The sequence below is a fragment of the Penaeus monodon genome, chromosome 12 (genome assembly GCF_015228065.2).
Source record: "Penaeus monodon isolate SGIC_2016 chromosome 12, NSTDA_Pmon_1, whole genome shotgun sequence".
In the NCBI taxonomy this organism is placed as follows: Eukaryota; Metazoa; Arthropoda; class Malacostraca; order Decapoda; family Penaeidae; genus Penaeus; species Penaeus monodon.
The window spans coordinates 29,029,800-29,041,346 of NC_051397.1; positions in this window are offsets into that span (position 1 = coordinate 29,029,800).

An 11,547-nucleotide genomic window follows, 5' to 3' on the forward strand; every position below is an offset into this window, starting at 1 on the left:
TTAATTAAATTTGTATATCCGGTTTGTTTAATTTCCATTTTCTTTTGCCCAAAGGTTTTTACCAGAACCCCTCAATAGTGGTTAAAAAACCAAAGTACTTACTTTAGATCGTTAATTTGAATGTTATGATAATTGTTCAAAAAAATGAAAAAATAATCAAGTTCAAAATAGCAGCAAATACACTGAAAAATTACTTTCGTAATGATAAATATTTGTTATTTTTTAATAGTTTACGCATAAGAAAAATTGACACCGACTTCCGCAATGACGAAAACTGTAGTTCATAACGATATGAAAAGTGAGGTTTTTTCTTTTTTTTAAATTATTATTCCCCTTTTTTTTTTTTCGATTCTCCCTGTTTTGGGGAGTGGGAGCAGGATGTACGGAGTTGATTTTCAGTTTGGTTTTTTTTGCTTTGTTTTCCCCCCCTTTAAATTTCCATATTTACTCCCTCCTCTTCGTAGCAAAGTTGTTTTTCCCGTCTTTTTCCCGCTGTTTGTTTTTTCCTTGTTTCTGTTTATTCTTTTTCTTTGTTTTTTTTTCCCCTTCATTTTTGTATTCTAAACTCCCTTTATTTTTAATTATCATTATTATTTTTACATCATCTCCTCATATCATATCACATCATCATATCAAACCTCATCATATCATCATCACATCACATCTCACTATATATCATCTTCACACCAATTATCGTTTCATTTTATATTATTATTTTCTCATCATCATCATCATCACATCATCATCACATCAATCATCATCATCATCATCATCATCTCATCTCATCATCATCATCATCTCATCATCATCATCTTATCATCATCACATTTTCGTTATTATTATTATTTTATTATTATTATTTATATTATTATTTTTATTTTATCATATCATTGTTATTATTATTATTATTATTATCATTATTATTTTTTTCTCATTATCAATTTTTATTATTATTTTTATTATTATTATTTTATTTATTTTTATTTTATTTTTTATTATTATTTTCATCAAAGCACGAAGAACGAAGGCCACGTAGCATTTCGAGCGAATGTAGGGAATCGAACGCGTCGATGAATTTCGAAACGAAGGAAAACATTCATCTATATTTCTCTTTTCTTTTTGTCTTTGTTTGCATCCCTTTGTCTCTCTCTCCCCGTCTGACTCCACCACCCCACTCCTTTTTTCCCCTTCTCTCCTTCCCCTCTCTTCTTTCTTCCTCCTCTCCTCTCTTCTTTTCTCTCTCTCTTCTCTAATCTTGTCTTAAATACCCTTCTCTCCTTTTCTATTTTTATTCACTTTTAGGGAAAAAATATTTCCATTTTCGCGTGAAAAAATTTTTTCAGTTGAAAAGCTGTAACCCCAAAGCAGGACGTCATAGGACTCCTGTGTTCGGACGTTTTTAGGGGATAAACCCCTCAAGGGGTTGTCTTATATCAGAGTGTGCGGGGGTGTTTTTGTTTTGTACATACCCCAAATTGGTCGGATATTAGGCAGGGACCCCAAAAAAAAAAACAGTCTAGTAAAAATTACGAATACGAGTGTGGCAAAGGTACAGGGTGCTGTACCAACGACGTTGGCGAGACCGGGAAATTTTATGTGTGCCCAGACTTGCCTGGCGCTCGCCCCCTCCCGGCCCGCCCCGCAGGAATTAATCACCAAGGAACGGACGGGCAACCACCCCCTCACTGTCCTACCATGGATGAGGGTGGGGACGGGCCCGATCCCCCCCCCAGTACCAGTCCCAACTACCACCCCCTAACCCCCATCATGGGGGGGGATTGTTTCCCACCGAACATAGGGATGTAAACGATTTTGGATTCGCTGCCGACCCGATGCGATAACGGGGGATTCCAACTGTCAGACCAAAAGGAAAAAAGTGAAAACCAGCCGAATAACCAAGAAACCTGACCAAGAAAGAAAAGGGAAATGCCCCAAAAAGCGCAACCCTCCCCCCCCGGGAGAGGTACTTAAGGCCCTTTTCCTTTGAGGCCCCGACTTCCGTCGATAAAATAAGGTGGATAGGGGGTCACCCAGCTGCCCCCCCTAAAGGGGAAAAGGCCCCGCAGACATGTGCGGGGAAGATGATATCCTCGCGCAAAGCATTACGACGAGAACAACAAAATATGTGGCCTGATGTTAAATGGCATTTTTGGGGGGATCTCTTGCAAAAACAAAAACGATTTTTCACCCTAAAAGAAAAAATAGGGGGAATCCCTGGTTCCAGGTTTCCGAAGGAGGCGGCGTGAGGAACACTGATTTCCCGGGGCTTTTTTAAAAGCCGGAGGATCTATAAGGAGGGACAGCCCTTGAACGGCTCTCATTGTATGGGCGGTGAACAGCCCCCACCTACAAGTCCATTCTTTGGAAGATAATAGGCCGAGCCCCTTTTCGACCGTGGTGCTCAGAGGTTTAGCTCTAAAGTGTCAAGGTTTTGGGCCACGTACAAATATTGCGGGAAAGGGGGAACACAGCTGTGCTGTCTGTGCGGAGCTCCCCGGGCAAAGGATGCCCGCAGAAACGGGAAAGGAAAAGACAATGAGAACGCGCCACCATCGGGAAGAGGGCGTCAGGGCGGCGGAGGGTGTACGGCCTGCACCGTAACTCCCCCCAAAAAACCCCCACGAGCACCCCCCCCCCCCTCCCCCGCCCCTCCCCATCGACCGCGGAGGGGGATGCCAGCCCAGCCACACACACCCCCCCTGGGCCGCGTGACGTCCCAACCCACAGGAATTCCGCAACTCCCGGGGGGTTTCCCCATCTAGGAAACAGTCCACAGGAAAACCTTTGGTAAAAGACAGGATACGGCCGAGGAAATAAGAACATCAGGCAAGAGATTGCTAAAATGAAAAAAAGCCTCAGGAAAGAGATTGCTAAATTGAAAAAAATGTAAGGGGAAAACAAAAGGACGTGTGACGGGGAAAAAATGTCGTTCTGATGATGTTTTGATGCAGTGTTTTGAAAATACGAATGAGGTCTCTGATATTATTTTCCCGCACGAAAAAAAGTGAGCGGTAACGGGGAAAAAAATTGCGTTCTTTGATGTTAGTGATGTTGAAAATACGAATGGGGCCCTCGATATTTTTTATTAGCACGTGCGTTCTGATGGTTAGTGATTTAGTGATGCTACAATCGAATGGGGTTTGATATTATTTACGCAGGGCCCGGACATTGAAAAAGGACGACGTGACCGTAAAAATGACGCTGCAAAGAGCGAAGGAAACGGGGGATTGTGGGCATCACTCAGAAAATGCTATCAGGTACGGATTATGCGTATAGTATAAATACGCGGAAAGCGCCAAACAGAAAAAATAAAGAAGATACAACCAAATACGTAATGCAGTCAAAAATATGCAACTAAAGTTTTCATCAAACAAAAATTTTTGCCCAAATCATTAAACATAGGGTGTGAGGGGGGGACAAAAAAACAATTACTTTTTTTCAGGAAATTTTACGTTGTCAACCGTAGAATTAAGACTTGCTTTATATTTTCATAACAAAAATGTTGATTTTATCGTTTACAAAGCCCTTCACATCAGTCCTAAAAAAAAAACCGCCCCTAGAATAGGGCTACCATCCTATACGAAAAAGGAATGAAGGGCCTTTTGACTTATGGGACACCATACCGCAAATTTTGGTGCAGAAATCTAATGAAAATAATGTGCAGTATCACATTTACTATTCGAACAGCCTTGGGTTTTTCTCTCTTACAATGATACGAAAGGTTTAAAAAGTTTCAGATGTTTCCTGCCCAATTTTTCAGAACACGCCAATAGCATGGGAGTTTTTAAGCTGACATTATACTTTTTGGAGATAGTAAATGCAATAAAAAGGCGAAGAGTTCCGACTTTTTGTGAACAACAGATCTATGACATATATGATACAGAAGGCAAACCAGTGGGGGGGGAGGCTAGATTTGTAATAGGAAGATCTTGTGCATGGAAACGTCAGAAGCAGCTTGCAAAAAGAGCTAACAGTACCATTTGCAATAGTAAAGAGATCGCTGTTGATAATACTCAGCCCAAAAAAAAATAGGGGCAAAATTTTTATCCCCCTTCCTTTAGCATCACTTTAAATCCCTATCTATGATGGTACAATGATACCTAAAAGGTTGATAAATTTCCATGGACTGACAAAAAAGTGGTCACGATTACAAACCTTGGGTCTGTCCAAAAAAACCCTTTAAGAACAGCAATCACAAAGTGCAAAAACCTAAGTGGGTCGGGACCCCACATTATTAAGGGAACAAAAGCGAGTTCAGGAGCTTTATATATCTAAAGCAGGATAATACCCTGGGCAACCTTATTGAATTTTTTTAAAAACTAACAAAAAAAACCCCGGGAATTAAAAATCATTAGAAAAAGAACCCACTTTGAACAGTTCCTCAAAGCAAAAAAACACCTAATGTGGAGGTCTGGAAAAAAAATTTTTTTTCGAATTTCGGCAAACCCAAATAAACCCCCCGTTCCATAGTCTCTTGCACAAGCGATATCTCCTTGTCAATGGGCTGGAGGTCCAAATTTAGCTCACTTCACAAATTCAGGTCACCTTGTCAAACTAAAATTGCACGCAAAATTTGCCATTGAGATTGGGGTTTTTGATATGACCCCCCAACTTTTCTGAGTCACTGAGTGGGAATAAAAAAATGCACGATCAAAGGAAAAGCGTCCGCCCCAGGTGAGGATGGAATTTCCCATAGGTCCCGCCTTTTAACTAGGTACCTGGTAATCCCCTTTTTCACCATACAGGTTAATTTTTTCACAAGGATTCGCCCGGCTCCCGGGGCCCCAGCTAATATCCCTATACCGAAAAACAAACCTGATAAAAACCGACCCAAATTTTATTAACCCCATTGTATGCAAAATTTTAGAAAGGAAATTTTTAAAGACTCAGGGACAGGTTACAAGGTAAAATTTTCTCACAGAGTACGGTTTCATCGGGAGTAGCAAAAACATTGCTTTTCAGAGTACTTTTTCACACTTAATCCAGGGAAACACATTTTTTTTTGACCTTAAGTCGCTTTTTTCCCCTTTCAAACAGAGAAGTTACCTAGAAAATTAGTAAATTTTGGGATCCGGGGTAAAATATTGAACGGATTGAAGATCTCTCGAACAGTCTGCAAGTGTCTGTTTTTGGGGGTGAGAAGTTCCACTCAAGTCTTTTGAACTTGGGACGCCCCCAGGGGGGGATTCTCAGCCCCATGCGTTTAATGTCTCATGCACAGCGGTGGCAGATATCCCACTTGGGATGGTGAATCCCCTTTTATGCTATGTGATGACATATGCGTCAGAGCTCATCACAAGGGGGCAAATAAATTTCGACGAACACAGCAAAGGCAATGAGTGTGGATTAGTCATTTCCCCTGAGAAAAAATGGGTCTAAAACCCCTGTATTACCCCCCCCAATTTTCGCAAGGTGACCGGGGTTTCTAGCCACAATATAAATATTCGGGGTGAATGTAAATATGCAGACCTGGTCCTCTCTCTAAAAAGGGAAATTGGGGGAGATTGAAACCTTTTAAAATTTTTGTCGGAAGAGAAAAAGGGGATCAATGTTAAAACTCGCAGACTGTTTACTTGGGGTTTTAAAGGTCAGTTGTAGACTACCATGCACTGCCTGTTGCTTTTTAAAGGAATCAAAATAGGTAGTTTGGAGGTAGTGCAAAAAAGAAGTTGAGGATTTTCCCGGGCCCGAGAACAGCAAGGGTAGAAAAATGAGATCAGAATTAAAATACCATCCATTTCTGATAGAAAAATATTTATTTCCACCATATTTGGGGTCAAAGCCTGAGGGGAACCCCCATCTCTCAGATTTCCAAAAAAAAACGCAACTAAAAACAGCAAGTGACGTGAAAATCACCACACGCGCGCCCTCTGATACCAAAAAACTCCATGAACATTTAAAAAATCAAGTTCCAATTTGTAAAATACCAAAAGGTCGCTCCATTCCCCCCGAAAAATTCAAAATTGATCGTGCACCTACAGTTACCCAAAAAAAAAGGGGGCAAAATGTGTGTTGAAACAAAAATTGCGTAGCAAAAGGTAACGGAACACACGAATTATGGGGGAGATTTTAAAGAGTGTTCGCCCACGGATCCCTACGTGGATACAAACTGGTTTGCTTGCGCTGTATACAAAAATGGCTTACTACAAACAAGTTTTTTTTGAGAAACAAAAATGGGCCAGACTAACAAACGGAGCGGCAGGGAAATCCTCGCACGGAATTCTTATGTTAGGGGCTCGGAGTAGTTTTCTGTGACCCCAAAGTGCCTTCGGGACGCTAAATTTTTTTCAAAACAGGTGGCGATGAAGAAAATTTGGTTGCATTAAACGTAACGAACCTATCAACAGAGCGAATTTAACATTTATTGTAGGATCCATCTCATGTTGGATAGAAGCACGACCCCGTAGACAAATTTTGGGGAAAAAGCTCAGCAAGGATATTGGAACATAGATTTGGGAGCCTCTTGCAGGGTTGCACATAATTTTAAATGTTTTATAAGGAAAATAGTAATCTGTTAACCTCAAGGCCTGAAAACTGTCCCCTAAGGGACTACGATCAGTATAGGGATGGCAAGCCTTCCTTGGGTGGCACCGAAGTCAAACCAGAATTGTGACTTTGTTATTCCAGAATACGTTTAGGTTACAGAATGATGGCAACTGCACGGGCAAGAAGTGCAGATGAATCTAGATGTGACTGTGTAACAAAGAAAACAAACGAACGCTTGGCATATATTCGGAAGTCATGTGATACACCCCTTTCAGACCACCTAAACATGAGGTATAAGAACTATTGAAATTTATTTCATCTGAATTGGAAGATAATCGTACTATCCCCAAAAATTTACTTTTTGGAAACCCCCGTAGCAAATAACGGGTTTTATAAAAACACAGGGGAAAAAGCAATGAAAAGTAATAATTTTTGATGATGTATGATTTATATTTTATTTTCCTTGTAAAACTACAGTGTTACAGACTACGTACAATGTCAGACATATGTAAAACGTAATAGATTGCCCACGCCGGCAGATAGCCAGGGGGGGAAAATAAATTATTTAACTTAACTTAATTATAATTTTTTTCCCAGGTGTTCAATTAAACTGGGTTTCCCTTTTTTTCCATAGATTTCTTAAAGGTACGCTTTAATATTTTTTTATCGTATGATTTCCCAAAAAAAAACAGTGAAAACGCAGAAACCTTCTCTTCCTTTAAACTAAATAATTTGCGCATAAATGTTTTTTCGGAACAAATCTCGTACGGGAGTCAGGCGCTGTTTGTCAAAAGAATTATGAAACAACTGTTTTTTCAGAAAACTAATCACGGACACATGTGAAAGTGATTTCCAGACTTGCATACGCTGCAGCAGTTTTCACATAAAAAAAAAATTTTCCCCTAGTCTTTTTGAGCGAGTCGCATTAGTGAACAGGCGGGGTCCCCCCATGGGATAGCCCGGCGGGTTTAAACTTGTATGAACTTGCCTTACACGTCTTGCAAAAAATTTAAAACAGTCTTTAAAGGGTGAAAAAAACTTTTTACCCTTTTTTTATTTTATGACGAAAAATTTATTTTAAAGAAAATGAGTGAAATAGAGGAAAAAATAGTTTCAGTTCACAGCCCGTGTAGTTTAATTGCGATTACTCGCAGATTACCCTTTGGAAAGGTTTTTCAAAACAACGGAAAAACTAAAACCTTTTCTTTATTATACATTTATTATTACATTTTTTTGTATATGAAGAAAAATTCATAAACGTCCAGGGGAATTTGAAAAAAAAATAGGGAAAAAAATTTTTAATACGGTGAAAGTTTAAAAATTATGTATCGAAAACGAGAAAAATAAAAATGCAAAAGACAGAGTCCCTCACCAAAAAAGGGGGGAGAGAGCAACAGAGGCCCCAAACACAGTCTCTTTTCTGGAGAGATGCAAAGTTTTTCCCTTGATTTCAGGTGAGGAGTAATTATTCGTGTATATTTCAATGTGAAATCTGGAGTTTTGGGGATTTATATTTTAGATATCAGTTCAATTAACCTTCTCTCTCTCTCTCTCTCCTCTCTCTCTCTCTTTTCTCTCCCCCTCTCCCTTTTTCTCCTTCTCTCTCTCTCTCTCTTTTCGAGACAACACCACACACACACACACACACACACACACACACACACACACACACACACACACACACACACACACACACATACACACACACGCACACACACATAATAATAATAATAACAATAATAATAACAATAATAATGATAATAATGATAATAATAATAATAATGATAATGATAATAATAACAGTAGTAGTAGTAATAATAATAATAATAATAATAATAATAATAATAATAATAATAATAATAATAATAATAATCAGAAGAGCCTTATCGATCTGAAATGTTTTTTATGTTCGTGAATTGACTTGACTAGATGTTTTAACTTGTAATTGTTCTGCATATTATTGCATATTTTTGTTGGTGATCCAATACCTCAAACTTCAATCACCCTAGGTCGCTGGTAGTGACTCGGTGTTTGATTTTGTTTAGCAGATCTAAAGAAACTTTTTAAATAATAATAATAACTATAATTGTAATGTATGCAAACACATTAGAATTTAGAAGGGAGAGATCGACGACTTTTTGTCCAAATAACAAAGGAAAATACCGGGGGACGTGGTGACTGTCTGGACTCTGTCTCACATTTACTTTTATTTTATTTGGGAATAATTAGTAGGATAAAGCAGGGTTAGCAGTAACCTTCGCCATGAATTAAGTTTATAGAAGATAAATATTCCTTGTTTTCTTTATAATGTTTCCTACTAAGATATGCCACTTGTTTAGTCTTATATAGTTGAAAATAAAAGAAATTGATTAACACTGTTTTTATGACCATCGTTCGGCACACACTCGGCAGAGGAATAAATTCAGTCTCCCCACGAATCTTTAGACTGTTAACTCATGCTGTTCACATTAAAATTAGATAAGTCAAAATTGACGATACCGAGGTAATATCATTATCATTTAGTATTAAAACTGACTTCGACATAATCGCTGCAGTAAATTAGTAAAATATAGTTTTTGTATATGAAAAAATGTACGAATACGACATGTATGCTTATAACATATACACATATATATATGTATACACACATATGTGTTTGCGGTTATATCTGTTTATATATATTTGTATGTGTGCGAGCTGAGAATAATGATTGAAATAATGACAAATGAAAACAGTAAGAAAATGATAAAAATGATTATGATAAATGATGATGATGATAACAACACTACTACTACTACTGCTACTCGTAGTACTAATAACAATAATGATAATGAAAGTAGTATTAATAATGATGATAATAACGACAAAAAACAAAATAGTAATCAAAATAATAACAATAAAAAAAATATTATGGTAGTGATAATGATAATAATAATGACAGATACTACTACTACTACTACTATTAATAACAACAATAATACTGATCATGAAAATGATAAAAGAATATAGTAATAATAATGAGGATAATAATAACCCTAATAGTAATAGTAATACCAATGATAATAGTAATGATAATAATGATAACAACAACAATAACAAAAATAATGCTAATGCTAATGAGAACGATAATAATAATAATGATGATTTAACAACAATACTAATAATGATAATGCTAATAATGATACTACTACTATTACTACTAATAATACAATGATAATGATAAGAACAACAACAGTAATAATGATAATGATAGTAATAATAATAACAATAATGATGATGATGATGATGACGATGATGATGATAAGACAATAACAATGATAACAATGATAATGATAATGATAATAAACATAATAATCACAATAATAATTATTATCATAAAAATAATAATAACAATAACAATAATCTTTACCAATATCAGTATACATAGAGCAGCAGTATACCAGTAGAGCAGCAAGAGCAGAAGTATCGTTTGCATACATATATATTTTTGCAGACCTATCATCACCTTCTGTCTGGACGTAGTTAAAATAATCGACTCTCTCTTGAAAAAAAAATGCATTACTGACCAGTGAAATGCTAAAGTCCATATGCGGTGAAAGATAATGTGTAGGTCGTATTAATGATTATTTAAATAAAGAAAGGTAGATAAAAAGAAAAGAAAAAGAAGAAATAAACAAACATAGCCACTCCTATGTACAACCGAATAACAATTATGCTCACACGTATTATAATGAGAGCCAGCAAATCATACTAATTAACTGCTTTCATACATACAAATATTGCCACAATACCTCTTGTACCTTTGTTATTTTCTGTCAGTAAAATATCAAAAACAAAAATAGCTCCAGTACATGCAACAGTGAACATTTTTATTTGTTCTTTTGTTCCACTTTGCGTGTCCTGATGTGATCTCTAATTGAATATGGAAATCAAAACTAGGCGGTTCTTTTACGCCCTTTTTCACCACCGGTACTGAGGATTTAATATCTGTCAGTTTATACATTTATCCGCATACTGCTTACTAAATTTATTTAATCTCTCTCGCATCTACTATTTCGTTTATTATGTTAAACGTGTGATGAGAAACGTGATTACGGAAAAACAGAATGCACACATAGCAATAAATAGATATAGAGATAGAATAACAGAAGTTATACCAATAACAATAATAACGATGGCAAGGGAAATGTTATGATTATGATAACAGCACTAAAGATAACATATCTTAAATTTTCGTTCGGGAATTTATTTTTACCACGCTGTTCATCAACAAAATTCAAAATTTTTTTAATCTATCTTCATTTGTACTCACGCACAATACTGATTGGAATTAAATGGATTATATCATAATAGCATATCACTTCATTATTAATTAACAAATGTGTTTCATAACATTATCTGGAAACTTCCGTAATAATCACAGCAACGGGAAATCTAAGAGCTAATGCAAAAGAGTTTTTTTCTCCTTTTTAAAATTCTTTCTTTCCACCTTTTATTAAACAAGGGAGATACACAAGCAAGGCAAAAATCCACTGAAACAAAGGGAGCAAATGTCTGTGGGGGACAATTACGAGAATTTTGTCACAACGTTTCAATATTTTCAGCGGATGTTAGACAAGACTTTCAGCAGTTGTTTTCAGAAATTCGAATACCTCAGACAGAAAATATGGAGGAGGAGAAGAAAAGGAAGTAAAAAAAAGAATGAAGAAAAAGGGTAAGTAGAGGAAAAAGAAAAAGAAATCAATGCCAATGGAGGAAGCCAATTATCATTATAGCACAAGTCTGAGTACCCAGACTCCCGCGAGATTTTCACCATTTTCCGTTTTTAAAGTATAAAATTGGTTTCCCGGAGCAAACGTCGATGTTAGCCAACGATCCTTTTTATTTGGGACGTAAAGAGAGCGGCAATTCTGAAGCATTCCTTTTCTCGATTAAGGGTTTTTTATCTTTTCCCGTTTTTGGATAACTCGGACAGAGATACAAGCTTACAAACGAGAGATTTAGTTTAGAAATTATCTATTTTTTTTTTTTGTAGAATGAATGTTTAAAAAATAGGGGATA